The following is a 15406-nucleotide window of genomic DNA, read 5'->3' on the forward strand; positions in this document are numbered from 1 at the left end:
AGGTTAAGGATCTTGAGATGGGAAGATTACCTTGGTGATCTCTGTGGGCCCGGTGTCATCCCAAGGGCCCTAATCAGAGGGAGGCAGGAGAGTCAAAGTCAAAAACGGGCGATGTCACATCGGGACCAGTGGTTGCAGGGACGTGCCTTGACGATGGAGAAAGGAGCCATGAGCCAAAGAATATGTACAGTCTCCGGAAGCTGAAAAAGGCAAGGAAACAGATTCTCAGATTGTCTCCTGAAGCCTCTTGATTTTAGCCTTCTGATCTCTAGAACTGTAAAATAATAAATTCATATCGCCTTAAGCCGCTGAATTCGTGGTCGTTTGTTACAGCAGTAATAGGGAACCAGTACAGTGATCCATGAGATACGACGTTAACCCAAATAAGACACCTGGTGTAGAAATCAACTTCAATGCCTCTTTTTCTATAAAGAACAGGAACCTAGAACAGAAAGAGTGACGTAAATTATCCAACTCCACCCAGACTTGGGGAAAGTCCAGGATAAAAGTGGCATTCTCTTAGTTGTCTCAACTCTATCCTGGCGTTCAAGGAGTCCTTCTCGCTCTAGCACAGCCTCTCCCCCATGTTCCTCTTCTTCCTCTGTCCTTACTCCTATGGACAAAGCAAGCTAGTAGACACCCCCCCCCCCCAATAAGCCACATAAATTGCGTTTCACCACCTTGGTATATATACTTCCCTCCTCAAGTCCTTGTATTCTTGAATGATGAGGTTCCTTCAGGGTCAGTCCTGCCTCTCCCTGAGCCAGCCAGCTTCAGAGGAGCACTGACCTCTGACCTCTTTGGTGTTGGTACAACTGCTCTTTAGAGATCAGGATGAAGACTCCCCAGTGAATCTATTTATTCCTCAGTGTGATGATCTGATTAGTTCTGAGCTTGCTGATATTCCCTAAAGTAACAGTGAGGCAGGAATGGACGACTAAAGAACTTTAATCCAAGTCGAGTGCCTTGATTTTTAAGTTCTATGTCTTTATGAATTATCTTTAACTTATTTTAACAACTTTCAAATAATAAATTTGAATTACTCGTGTTGCTAGTGTAAATAGATACCTTCCTTGTTCAACAATTACATTCTGGGGGTCCCTGGGGGGCTCAGTTGATTAAGCATCTGAGTCTTGGTTTCAGCTCCGGCCGTGATCTCAGATATGAGATCAAGCCCCAGGTCGGGCTCTGCCCTGGGCACAGAGCCTGCTTGGGATTCTCTTTCTTCTTCTCCCTCTGCCCCTCCACGCTCTCTCTTCCTCTCTCAAAACAACAACAACAACAACAAACCCCCTCCGGGTAAAAAAAAAAAAAAAAAAACCTCAGTTACTTGATTTATAGATGGCAACCTCGATATTTACATCTCAGCTGAGTAACACAGACTTTTTAAAACATATTCCTTATTGAGACATAATTCACAAACCATAAAATTCACCATTTTGAAGTTATTTTTAATATATTTATAGAGTTGTACAACCATCACCACTCATTCCAGGACATTTTCACCACCCCCCCAAAAAATCCTTGAACCGTTAATAGACCCTCCCTCTTCTCCCTGCTTCTAGCCCTGCCCCAGCCCCTGACAACCACTAATCAATTTTATCTCTCTTTGGACTTGTCTGTTCCATGTAAATTAAATCATTCAATAAGAGGTCTTTGTGGCTGGCTTGTTTTACTAAGCTTAATGTCTTTAAGGTTCATCCATAAATATATCAGAATCTCATTTCTTGTTATGATTGAGTAATACACTCCTGTATGGATGTACCACATTTTTTAATCCATTCATCAGCTGACAGATATTTGGATAGTTTCCACTTATTAGGTAATATGAATAATGTTGCTATAAATGTTTGTGTACCAGTTTTTTTTTTGGGGGGGGGGGTTTGGTGTGTGAAAATATGTCTTCAATTCTATTTGGTTTATGCCTAGGAGTAGAATTGTTACAGCATATGAAAACCTATATGTAACTTTCTGAGGTATTATCAAAATGTTTCCCATTGTTTTGGTAACTATGCCATTTTACATTCCCACCAGCAATGTGTAAGGATTCCAATTTCTCCACATTTTTGCCAACACTTGTTATTTTCCTTTTTTATTTTAATTATAGCCTTTCTAGTGGGTATGCAGTGGTATCTCATTATGGTTTAGATTTACATTTCCCTAATAGGTAATGATGCTGAGCCTCTTGTGGTTTATTGACCATTTGTATATCTTTAAAGAAATGTCTATTCAAATTTTTGCCTATTTTTAGTTGGGTTGTCTTTTTTATCATAGAGAACACAGTCTCTTAGATTAATGTAAGAATTCAGAATTTGGAGTACACCTCCAAGGTATTAGACAGCACCTTTCTCCTTTTCACAGACTCATTTGTGCATTTCAGGTCACCAGTCCCATTACAGCAGCCCCTCCGTCACAGCAATCGAACTTAGGACCAAGAAATAAGTGGAGAAACCACCTTCCCACCTCCAAAGAAGTTTGGAGGGTTGAATGGCTGCTTCCTTCTTGCCACTCAGATCTCTGAGAGTCTCTGACCACCCAATCCATGGCACTCACTTTCTAGTTACATTACTTTGTTTCATATATTTTGTAAAATATGAAAAGAACTACTAGAGGGATTCTTAGGTTGTTCAGTATCAGAGCCCCTGGATAGCCTCTTTATTCTTTTTTCTGTTTTTAAGAAAATCTGGCAAGCCATAGGGTACTCAAATTCAATAGTAATTATCAGAAGTAATTCCACACTCTAGAAACTAATTTAACTCAATGAATGTGGTAAACTAGTTTAAGGTTAATCAGAAAAAAAAAAAAAGTTTGATGTCTTCTTTCTTCCTGCCCTGGTAAATAAAGCATAGTGAATATTTTATGCTCAGTTCTTGCATAATTTCAAGCTTGTCATATGTGTTTATTTTGTTGCTACCACAGAAAGAAAAGACAGTCTGAATGTATATTGCTCCCCAGAAAATGGCATTTTAGCAACACTTATCAGTAGTCACATGCATCTAAATTCAAATCCTAGCTCTGCCACTCACCATCAGTAGAACTTTAGCAAAATGATGAACTTACTTGAGTCCCTCTCCCATTTCTGGGAAAATGCGGATAATCATACAATCTGATAGAAGAGTTTTGAGGATTGAAAACAATAGTGTATCTAGTATTGCTTTTGTTACAATAGGTGATCGGTAAATATTAGCTGCTTTCCTCTCTTCAAACGTTTGCTTCATTTACAACTTTGTCATGGCGGGTGGGAGGGAGAGAACTTAGGTAAAAGATTACCAAAAGAAAAGACATTAGGGACAACAGAATAAGGCTCATCACGTGTTTGGATACCAGCTAATGAAAGTCCACTCCAGACCTTCAGGTAGGAAGCTGCTGAGCTGTGTCTTAACAAGCTTCTTAAGGATCCTCATGATTGGCTAAGATAGAAAATTGGGGGGGGGGCACCTGAGTGGCATAGTTGGTTAAGCATCCAACTCTTGGTTTCAGCCCAGGTCATGATCTGAGGGTCCCCAGCCCTGACTTGGGCTCCACGCTCGGTGAGGAGTCTGCTTGAGATTCTCTCCTTCTCCCTCTGCCCCCACCCCATGCGTGTGCCCTCTCTCTCTCTCTCAAATAATAACTAAATCTTTAAAAAATTAGAAAATCGATGCTATACCTTTTATTTCTTTCCCAGAAAAACTAATAAAGCTCAAAGTTGAACATTAAGGATAGCCGGAATGAAGTTGGTTTAACTACTGGGATAGAAATAATGCTAAATAATTGAATAGGAACCTTTGTCAGGACTGGAAGAACAGGCTGCTTAGACCTATCGTATCAAGCACGGGGAAGGCAAAGACTTGCTGGGAACACACTCAGTCAAATGCTGTTGCCAAGGATACATGAGACTCAAAACTCCCAATTCCCAGCCAAGATCAGTTTTCCTCTTCTGTAGCTGTACCTAATTGAGTATGTGCAAAAATCAAAGTTGTTTTAATTCAAAAGTAAAAATGCATAACACATTTCTTAGTTTACAGTCTTTGTTCCCAAAGTTAGCTCTAAATCAGTTGCTTAGAACCACATAAATATCTTTTAAGAGCTATAGTAATTGGTGCAAATGGTTAATATACTTTTAGATTTTTGCGGCATATTAAACATCTATTTGAAATAACATAGCAGAAGAACAGTTCAAATAGACCTATCTTAAGGTCTGGAAATAGATGGCCGTGGAGAGAATGCAGCAAACACAAAGTGGTGAGAAAAGGGGAAACAAAGGGAAAGTGTGTTTCCTCTTCTTGTCTGAATGTGGGGTTTACCATAACGACAATGTTTTTTCCTCTTTCGTTGACGTTTTTGCACCCCCCTCCCCTGGTCTGCAGTGCCCTCAGAGTTATACCACAGGAAGGCCAACCCTAACCCCGTCAAGGTTCTCCTCTACTTAAACACACGCCCAGTTCCTCCAGTATGTGCAAAAGTCCCTGCTCAGTTCAGCAGGAATCCACTCTTGATCTCATACATAATCCTTCTACCATTTCCACAGAGCCTACAGTGTTTGCTGGAGGCTGTCATCCAAGATATATATAATACATATAACTTATGGAATATTAGGCAACACAAAACAGTAAGGAACAATAACAATAACAACAATGAAGTTAGGCTATCGGCAGGAACGCAAGGGCCTCTAGTTTTAACCCAGTTTTCAAAAAAACTTGAGGGATACCACTGCCTTGTGGTATTTATGCTGTTGGAAGTCTGAAATTGTCTATGGAGTCTTAAAAGACTCAAATTTCTTTCCTTCACGGATAGTCCCAATTCTCTTAAATAGACAACACTTAAAATAATTAAAGTTACCAAAATCTCAGTAACACTCAGCTTTTCTTTATATATATAAATAAATATATATATATATATATATATTTTATTTATTTATTTGAGAGAGAACATGAGTGAGAAGGGGAAAGGCAGAGGGAGAGAATCTCAAGCAGACTCCCCTTGAGCACGGAGCCCATGCGGGGCTTCATCCCAAGACCCCAAGATCACAACCCAGAGATCACAGACCTGAGCAGAAACCAAGAGTCAGATGCTTATCCCTTAACCAGCTGCGCCACCCAGGCACCCCAGCCAGCTTTCCATACACCGGGTAGAGAGACATGGAGATAATCTTTTGCTTAAATTCTTTGTGTCACAATGTTTTCATCACGCTAAGAAGAAAAGTAGAGTCAAAACAGAGATTTACTGTTATTTTTTCATTGTGTTCTCTTTTTAGGACGTTGTAATAGTTTTCTTTGAACTTTAAATTGTTGCATAATTTCATACGTATAGAAAAGTTTCAAGAGTGTTACAAAAAATTTCCATATTCCTTTTATTCAGATCCCCCAAATGTTAAATTTTACTGTCTTTGCTATATCTCTCAGACATTCCATACCCCGCGCCCCCCAAAAGTTTGACTGTAAGTTGCAGAAATGATGTCCCTTCACCACTAAATCCTTCAATGTTTTACAGTGATTTGGACCCGCTCTGCTTGCTGGGCCAGTCTCCCAACCCTCGGAGGCACACGGCTGGGGGGTTAGAATGCCTCTCTTCTAAGCCTTTCAGATCAACATTCTCTCCCAAGACTTTCAGACACCATTAGACCCAAGCTTCTACTGACTGGAACATCTCCTCAGGAAATTTCGAGCAGCTTCTGGAGTCTCTTGAGAAAAAGAGGGCAGTAACTATTGTCTTTCCTGCCAGGACCCTGCTTTCTAAAGCTTTTCGACATCCCAAGCTGCACCAGTATTTTAAAAAAACACTGTTCCCCTCCCACCTTAGCTGCTGACCTAATTCCGCTGAACACACCCTATTAAATATTTACCGAACATCGGTTCGTGGAAGCACTATATCAAATGGGTACACAAGGGCAATGCCCACTGGGCAGCTTTCCAGTAAATCAAACAGCACAGTTCTGAATTAGGAGAGCGGCTGATGCTCTGAGAAGAGTACGTGTAACACGCACTTGACTATTGGAAAAAATGGCTCCACACAATGGCAGGAAATAGAAAAAGATACTTCGTAAAGCAGAACCGGAAACATCCGAAGCTGCGTGTCTTCCTGTGTTGACACGGACATCGTCTTCCTTCACTTGTTGGTCGTCCTTCGCACTCGCCATCTCTCGTCCTCCCGAGCACCAAGCGCAGATCTACGGGTTGTGGATGCTGACGCTTTTACGATTTAGGGGTCGCTTGTTATGAAAATAAATTTAAAATTTTGAGCCTAGAGTCCCAAGGTAAATATATCTATAAAGAGAACTTAAACCTCAACAAATAAGTAAATCTGAGGGGTTGACAAATAGCATAAACATCACAAAGTCAATAAAAACAACATACTAGATTTGTTCATTGACAAGCCTTTGTAATTCTCTTCCTGCATTTTTTGGCTGCATGCTCTCCTCCTATGACTTTGCAATGCCATTTTCTACATGGAGAATATAAAAATAATTCCCTCTTGGTGTGCCAGGGTGGCTGACTCTTGGTTTGGGCTCAGGTCACGATCTCAGGGTTGGGAGGTGGAGCCCTGCATTGGGCTCCGCACTCGGTGGGGAGACTGCTTAAGATTCTTTACCCTTCCCTCTGGCCCTCCCCCGCTTTGCTCCTTCCCCCCACCCATAATGTCTCTCTCTCTTTCTCTCAAATAAATAAATAAATAAATAAACAAAATGTTTAAAAAAATAATAATTCCCTCTTACCTTTACCATGATTGGATAAAACACCTATAAAAAATAAATGAGTTGAGGGGCACCTGAGTGGCTCAGTTGGTTAAGCGTCTGCCTTCGGCTCAGGTCGTGATCCCAGGGTCCTGGAATCCAGTCCTGCATCAGGCTGGAGTCTGCTTCTGCCTCTGCCTGCTGCTCCCCCTGCTTGTGCGCGCTCTCTGACAAATTAAATAAACTAAAGCTTTAATAAATAAATAAATAAATAAATAAATAAATAAATAAATAAATAAATAAACTCCTTTCTTGCGGCCGATTTTAAACAATGGTTTAAACTTCTCTTTATAATTACGTCCTTCATCCTGTGGATGGCGCAGGCAAAATGGTTCTGTAATAAGTAACAGGGTGGGAGTGAGGAACTTATCAGAGTCTTTCCAGATGTGGAACCTTTTGCTAGAGCGAAGGAGGAAGAACACGAGGAGCCTGGGCCCTGGGGGAGGAAGGACAATGAAAGGAGACAAGGGCATAGACGAGGAAGCAGAAAACAGAGTGGGGGAGACGGTGCTGACGTCATTTTCCCCACCTTGACTCATGAGGCCTTCCCTACCTTCTTCTCTCCTCCGGTCCAGGTGAATTGGAATGCCAGGGCCAGGCAGGTGTCCATTGTTGAGAGACACAGATCTAAAAATAAGCGACAGGCAGACACGAATGGGTGACAAACATGGTGAGCGCTGTGGTGTCCCCTTTTCAGCGAACTATAAAAAGATGTCAGCAGAGATGGAGGGCAGTTTGGCTTCGCTGCCAGGCTTGAAAAATACAGACCAGAAATATAAATGCCATCGAAATGTTGACTCTTCTCAAACCAGAAATTTTGGTTTCATAGTTAAAGCCATGCCCGTTTAGAAGAAACACACATTCATTTGGGTTTTGTGGTTTGGGGAAAGGACAGCGGGCGAGGAGGTGGCGGCCACGCGGGGCATTGCGGGACCGGGCACCGCAGGCCGGGGGCGACAGCACGCCGGCGGCTCCGGCTCCGTAAGAGTCCAAATAGCAACAGGACCACAAATAATTCAAAGCCCGAAACATTTTCCTCCCTCCAGTTCAAGCTCTCCTGCTTCTATCAGATGGCTCCAGCCATCCTGCTCCCTCCGCCAAACCCTGTCCTCACTGACACGGCGACAACTCCCTTTGAACTCTATAAACACACAATTCCCGTGGCTCGCTTGTAACCTCAGTAAATGCGTTTGCTCTCTGCTTGCACCACGATGCAAATCCTTTTATGCTGCATTTGTTCAGTGCTCGTTGCTTTGGCTTTTCAGCCGTCGTGTTTCTAAAATATTGTAAGTGCCGCACCTAATTCATAAAGCATTTTTCTTAGGAAAACCTCTTCTACAGACACACGAGTATTTATAATTCATGCTCGGTGAGACGAGGCCCTTTTAGAGAAAATCAGAGACAAGGCCCTTTTAGAGAAAATAAGGATAAAATAATGGTCAGCAAAGCAAACCATCCCTGCTGAGTGCTGTGTATGCCTCCTTCCACACCCCCCTTACCTCCTCACCATCTTCAAGCCCCTGCTTTTTTCACCATTTTTTCTTTTAATTATGAAATGCTTCATATACACCTAAGACCATATAAAATACCAATCTTCATTTTCAAGAATAATAATAAGATGAACACCTGTGCACCCTCCTTGAGAAACGGGATGTGCCTTAGCCGCTCCTCATGCGTCCCTTCCCAACCACGCCCCTGTCCTTCCACATTCCAAGGAAACCACCCTCCGAACTTTTGTGTTAATCACTGACTTGTACATTAATCCGGACTTTTGCTATTTTTTCTCTCTAACAGTACATCATTTAGTTTTAAAACACTCAGCAGCAATCACAAGCCCATCTGCGTAAGAAAAAAAAAATCAATATTGTCGCTGATAGAAGACCTGTCCTGGAAGTAAATAAAGCTGACAAAGGGCCCCCGGTCCTAGCGTGGCTTCGGCTTCCCTGGGAGTTCACAGAAGTCATTAATAGGGAAGCAGACAGAAATAGACCAGGGAAGTGGGACTGCCAAAGTTAGGGCATCTGGGGGCTGAGTCTGCAGTTGGAGGTCTGTGGGTGATAGGCCCTGACAGAGGGCAGCTCTGTTTTCTCTGCTGCTGCGTTCACTGTGACCCACTCCCTGCTCTTGAGAGGAGGTGAAAAATCCCCCTCTTTTACCGCATCCAAGGAATGAACTCCAGATTACCGGTGGGAAGCTGAAGGGCAGTCGACCCGGCCATGTCTGAGTTGTCCTTCCAAGTGCAACTCACAGTCATGTCTCCCCCTACAGCTTCCCTGACGTCCCCACTGTGGATTCTCCTTGCCTTCTCCTGGCTTTGGGCGTGTCCCCTCTCAGGCAGATACTTCAGTGACTGTGTCATTTGCACAGGTAACGAGACCTTTCCACAGTGATGCATGTGAAACAAAGATGGTAAAAAATATTTTTCACCTTCAGTTATCCTTAAAACCAAACACATGTGTAATTGAGTACTAAATAAATTAAAATATGATTTTCTCATCTCCTTCTACGTTTTATAGCACAGCTGGAAGTTGTTTTACTTCATAATTAAGAGGTGAACAGTAGATGAACAAAATATTAAGAATGCTACTACCTTTTAAATAATCTTTTCTAACTATAGTTTTCTATGATGATAAGCACTTTTAGTGTATTAACTAAGCTATAAAAATTAGGAAAAAGAGGGGCGCCTGGGTGGCACAGCGGTTAAGCGTCTGCCTTCGGCTCAGGGCGTGATCCCGGCGTTACGGGATCGAGCCCCACATCAGGCTCCTCCGCTATGAGCCTGCTTCTCCCTCTCCCACTCCCCCTGCTTGTGCTCCCTCTCTCGCTGGCTGTCTCTCTCTCTGTTGAATAAAGAAATAAAATCTTTAAAAAAAAATTAGGAAAAAGAATTTATCCAGATTATCAGGTATCGCCTATCACCCAGAATTAACCATGTCACATTGCTATCTATCCTTCCAGGTTTAATATATCTTTTTTTCACAAAAAACTTATATCATCCTGAATATCCTATTTCTTCAACCTGATTTTTTAAATTCAGTATACCATGGGTTTCTTTCCATCTCAATAAATACACTTCTAAAGCAGTAATGTTTAATGTCTGTATATGAATCTATACATGTGTAATAAAATCGTAATAAAAGACAAGGGAAAATAAATACAAAATTCAGAAAAGGGGGTGTTTTTATTGAAAGGGGATTGGATTTGAGAAGATTCTAGCCATGATTTTAAAGATATGAATATTTTTCATTATTTTTATACCATATATATTATTTATAAACCTTATACACAAGTAGACTATTTTATAATATAGATACACCAAAATTAATTGAAGCAAACTCCTTCCAGCAAGTATTTATATTTTTCCAATCTTTTACTAAACAAAACTGATGAATATTCTTGCACTAAAACATATTACAAATACCTTTATAGTTATCCTAGGACAAATTTCTAGAAATAAAATTGCTGAGTCAAATGGTTTGCATAATTTTAAGGTCATTAATACATATTGCTGAACTGCCATCCAGAAAGGTTTTGCTAATTTGAATCCTCACCAGCAATGCGGGAGCGTCTTTCTCCCTGTCCTCACCGACGCTGACCATAATTACGAAAAAAACAAAATCTCTACCAGTTTGGTTAGTGAAAACTTGTCTTCTATATTTTCTCTAATTTGAATTTCTTTAATTACTGGTATAATCAAACATTTGATAAGTTTTGAGTCATTTCTACTTTTTCCTTTCTTAATTTCCTGTGAATATTTTTTGCTAATTTTTCCGGTGTAACATTATTATTCTTACTGATTCCTAAGAGTTATTTATATAAAGATGTCAACCTTTTGTGCATCTTATATTGTGGTAGGAAGAATAATAGCCTCCCCAAAATGTTCAGCTCCTACTAGCCTAGCACCTCTGAATATGTTATGCTACATGCCAAACAAGGAATTAAGGCTGTGGGTGGAACGAAGTCTGCTAATCGACTGCCCTTAAAACGGGGAGATCACCCTGGATTATCCGGTGGCCTCATAGTGTAATCACAAGAGGCTGTAAATGGGAAAAAGGAGACAAAGGCGGGACCAGAGCAAGAGAGAGATTTGAAGATGCTGCATCGCTGCTTTTGATGATGACGGAATGGAGCCAGAACCAAAGAATGTGGGTGGCCTCTAGAGGCTGGAAAAGGCAAGGAAATAGATTCTTTCCCAGAGCCTCCAGAAGGAACAGAGCCCTGCCAACAGCTTGACTTTGGCCCAGTGGACCCATTTCAGATTTCTGATCTCCTGAAGGTAATGAATCTGTGTTGTTTAAACCACCAGGGGTGGTAATTTGTTACAGCAGCGATAGGAAACGGGTACCCACGTTGCAAATGTTTTCCCAATTTTTTATACACAGAATCTTTACAAAGCTATCAAACTGTGCTTTTAAAAATGTATTCACTATATTTCTTCTATTCTCAACTACAGTGAAACAGAAAATTTGATCAAAAACACAAGTGGTCTAGTTTGGCTTCAAATATGTATTTTTTTCTGTTTTGAGAAGTGTTTATAAAAAACAAAATTGTTTCCTCTTGTTTTCCTCCTCTCTTTTCCTTTCCCTTCTCATGGAGGCGGCCGGGGCTGAGGAGGTTAGAAGGACAAGGAGGAAAGGGCATTGCTAGGGGCTGAGGAGATGGTGGTGGGAACGGCGGCCGAGAAGCGTGATGGCGTCGTCAGGAGGCTGCTCACCAGCAGGGAGATTGAGCTAATAAGTACGTACATGGAAGGTAATGGGAGCCAGGTTTCTCATGGTTGTAGAAGGATTTATAAAAATGGAAATGGGGAAGGCTAAGGTATTGGACAGCAACTGAGAGACAGAGAGATATACGGTAATAAAGATGTGTGTACAGATATATAATTAAATAACATAGATATATAAACATACCTCTGTCTGCCAAAAGGGTAAGAAGTAATAATACCCTACCAGTAATGAGCACACTGAGCACCCAGATACTGATTTCTACGTGCCTCCACAAAAAGGAACCAAGTTCCATAGAGAAATGGTCAACTCCAAGGCTGGGACAGAGAAAGCACAAAATGAGTCAGAAAGCACAGAAGTGCTCAAAGAATGATGGGAACATGTTAAAAAAACATCACAGCTTGAAGGGGCTTCAGTGGCCAAATTTGGGACAATCAGAGCATCAGAATAATGACAGTAATCAGATTATAACTTATTGAATGAAGCAAAAATGCATCAGACCAGAATGAAGGAATAAGAAAGGGAAGCTTTTACCTTTAGTGTAATGGCAACAAACGCATGGAGAAGGAATGATGACACATGTCACAGTGGAGTCATCAGTGGGTGCTAAAGCCAGTGGGTAGTAGCTTCATGAAGAATTATATGTTTGCATAGTCTTGGAGTATCTCTCAACAAAGCCCACCCAGAAAGGGGAAAATGATGACCTTATGGTTTAGGCATCTGGCAGTTACTAACTTCAATGGGTTATCAAGGTTAACATCTCCAGTGGTAGGACGGATCAACACTGAAGAACTCTTGATGAATACTGTAAGAATAACATCATCTCTGTGCTTTTCCTGATAAGAATGAATGGCCTGAGTCCGGCTGTTTGGGAATATCACAAGGCCTTAGGTTGATTGACATTCTTTATACTCTAAAACTGGGAACTACATGAAAGTCAGGGAAAGACTGTGGAGCTGCTTCAATCTAAAGGAAACTAAAGAAATATGAGAACTAAATGCAATGGATGATCCTGGATTGGGTCCTTAATATGTCTTTCAGAAAATAAAGGAGGAGAAAACAACTTCCCAGTTTCATGAGACTAGCATGAAACAACTTCCAGATAATGAAACCTGACAAAGCCATTATAAGAAAATTCCAAACCGATATCTTTCCTGAACACAGATACAAAATCCCTAACAAAATATTGGCTAATTAAGTCTTTCAAAATAGAACTAATAAGTCCAGCAAGTGTGCAGGATATAAGGGAAATGCAAATGCAAATTCAAATACAGGATACAAGATCAAATGCAAAGAATCTAGAATAGTCAAACAATCTTGAAAAAGAATAATAAAGTTGAACAACTTATTCCACAGGATTTCAAAACCTGCTGTAGAACTACGATAATCAAGACTGTGTTGTATTGCCAAAAAAGACATGTAGACAAATACAATAGAGTCTAGAAAGAGACACATACACAGCGTCCATTCATTTTCGACAAGGACACCAGTGCAATTCTTTTAGGAAAGAAAGATCACAAATGGCATTGGAACAACTAGATGTCTTTATGGAAAATTAAATAAACCTTGACCTCCATGTCACTCCAAAAATAATATCAAGATAAGAATTATTTCGAGATTCACCCAAAACAAAATCTAGAAGAGTGAAGTGTTTAGGAGAAATATAGAAATATAGCTTCACATCCTTTGAACAGGCAAAGATTTCTCAGTACGTAAAAAGCATTTAAACATAAAATAAAATGTGATAAATTACACTTCATCAAAAATAAGGAGTTCTATACCTTAAAACGCATCATTAAGAAAATAAACAAACTTCAGACTGTAAGAAAATAGTTGTACATGTCTAACAAAGGGCTTGTATTCATAATATGTAAAGATCTTTTACAAATCAGTAATAATTTACCCAATAAAATGCACAGAAAGTTAAAACCCTTTACAAAAAAGATGTATGACTGTCCAATATGGACATGAAAAGATGGTCATTACTCATCAGGAAATAGGAATAAAAACCACCGTAAGATACCATTCAACACACACACTAGAATGCCTAAAATCTGAGACTGAAAACCCCAAATGTTGGTGAGGATGCAGGGCCATTGGGAACTCTCACGTGCTGCTGGGGGAAATATAAAATACTACAACGATTAAAAAAAAAAAAACACATCGGGCAGTATCTTTCAAACACTCATCAATTCTATAAATCCATTCCTAGGTGTCTATTTAAGAGAAGTAAAACCATACCTTTCCAGAAAGCCTTATACTTGAGTGTTTATAGCACTCCCATTCAAAGGAGCCCAAAATTTGGAACTCAAATCTCCATCAGTAAACGATGACTAAACAAATTGTGGTGTATCCATACATGGAATATTACTCAGCAATGAACAGACACACAAAACTTCATGGATGGATCTCAAAAATACTATGATGAACAAGAAACAGATACAAAAGGATATACAAGGTGTGATCCTATTTATATAAAGTGGAAAAAAAATCAATGAATTCATGCAGATAGAAATCAGAAAGTGGTCGTTTCCTGGGTTGAAAGTTTGAGTGGAAGGAGACACAAGGGCACTTTCTGGTGTGATGGAAAGATTCCATATCTAGTTTTGAGTGGTGATTACAAGGATATCTGTAAGTCAAAACTCATCAAACCAAACCCTTAAGATTTGTGCAATTTATTGTATATAAATTACATCTTGATAAACAATTTTCTAGCGTAAACTAAAACTTGTTGCTGTAAGAAAACATGAATGTGGTATCTAACTCTGTGTAGTACAGAAATTAAAAACATTTTGACCTGAGAGGCAAAAACCAGTGAGAACGTTCACAAGATGATGGTTTAAGTGGAAGCACGTTCATATATACTATATGCAGAGCCATTTAAAGGCGTTTGCTTTACACTTTAAAGGAAAAGATAGTAAGGAAAGAATGCAAATCATGTTATAGTTTACAAATCCTAGGATTTGTACTAAAGTCATTTGCGTTTTTTTTTTTTTTTTAGCTTCCTGGCATCTGAACTCCTTTCCTACATCTGTGAAATGTCTGCCCTCTCTGCAGAAGCCCCAAAGCCAGACACAGGCTCGGTCCATCTGTATCCAGCTGGAGTTGATGTGGGAGCTGCTGAGAAAAAGCCGGCTGCGGGGATTCATTCTGGCAGCAGCAGCGGCAGCAGCTTCGAGGACACAGTCACAGCTCCGGCAGCAGGGGGGCATCCATTAGCCGGTGTCAGTGGTGGGCAATGCCACCGCCAGGGGAAATAAGGTGCGAACCATTCATCTGGTGTTCGGTGACAGCGGGAGCAGTGTCCTCACCAGATGAGTTCTACCGCTTAATGTTCACTTTAAAGCTATGTGCTCTGCTTCCTCCTGCCCTTTTTTCTAGCCTTTTCTCCAGTGTTCCAAATGATTCTATAAGCCACTCAATACCCTTTCAAAAAATTCCTTTTTCACCAAAATCATCCAGTTAATTTTTATTGCCGGCAATAGGACCCTCTTGGAAAAATAAAATAATAGAAACACTCTAATATAGAATAACAGCAGGAATTATGCTCCTTCCAGTTCCCAGAGATTTTACAAAGAAGTAGAAGTTACTTGGTCTTTTAAAACAATTTTTTAAATTACTTCCAATAATTCAACATCTTGAGTTCAATTCATACTTCCAAAGTATTTTTCACAATTAATGTTATGTTTTAAAAGAGGAGACGCTTTCAAAATATCCCCTGGCAAAAAATTAGACTTCTCCCATAATAATTTACACAGTGGATGACTGAGATTCTAAAGGAAAACCTTAAAGCTAAAAAAAAATTTGTGAAGTAGAAACAAATGCTCACATAGCTGACATTCAAGGGAGTTTTCTGTCTGTCTGTAGCACTCAAGAGATGTGTTTAGGAAGACGCTGTTTTCTTCTGTGTCTCACTAAGAGCTTCAAGACATGCTCAGCATCCTACCTTTCCTTATCAATTCTGAATTTA

This window comes from Ursus americanus, chromosome 1 (genome assembly GCF_024610735.1).
Source record: "Ursus americanus isolate L20-20 chromosome 1, mUrsAme1.1.p, whole genome shotgun sequence".
Taxonomy (NCBI): domain Eukaryota; kingdom Metazoa; phylum Chordata; class Mammalia; order Carnivora; family Ursidae; genus Ursus; species Ursus americanus.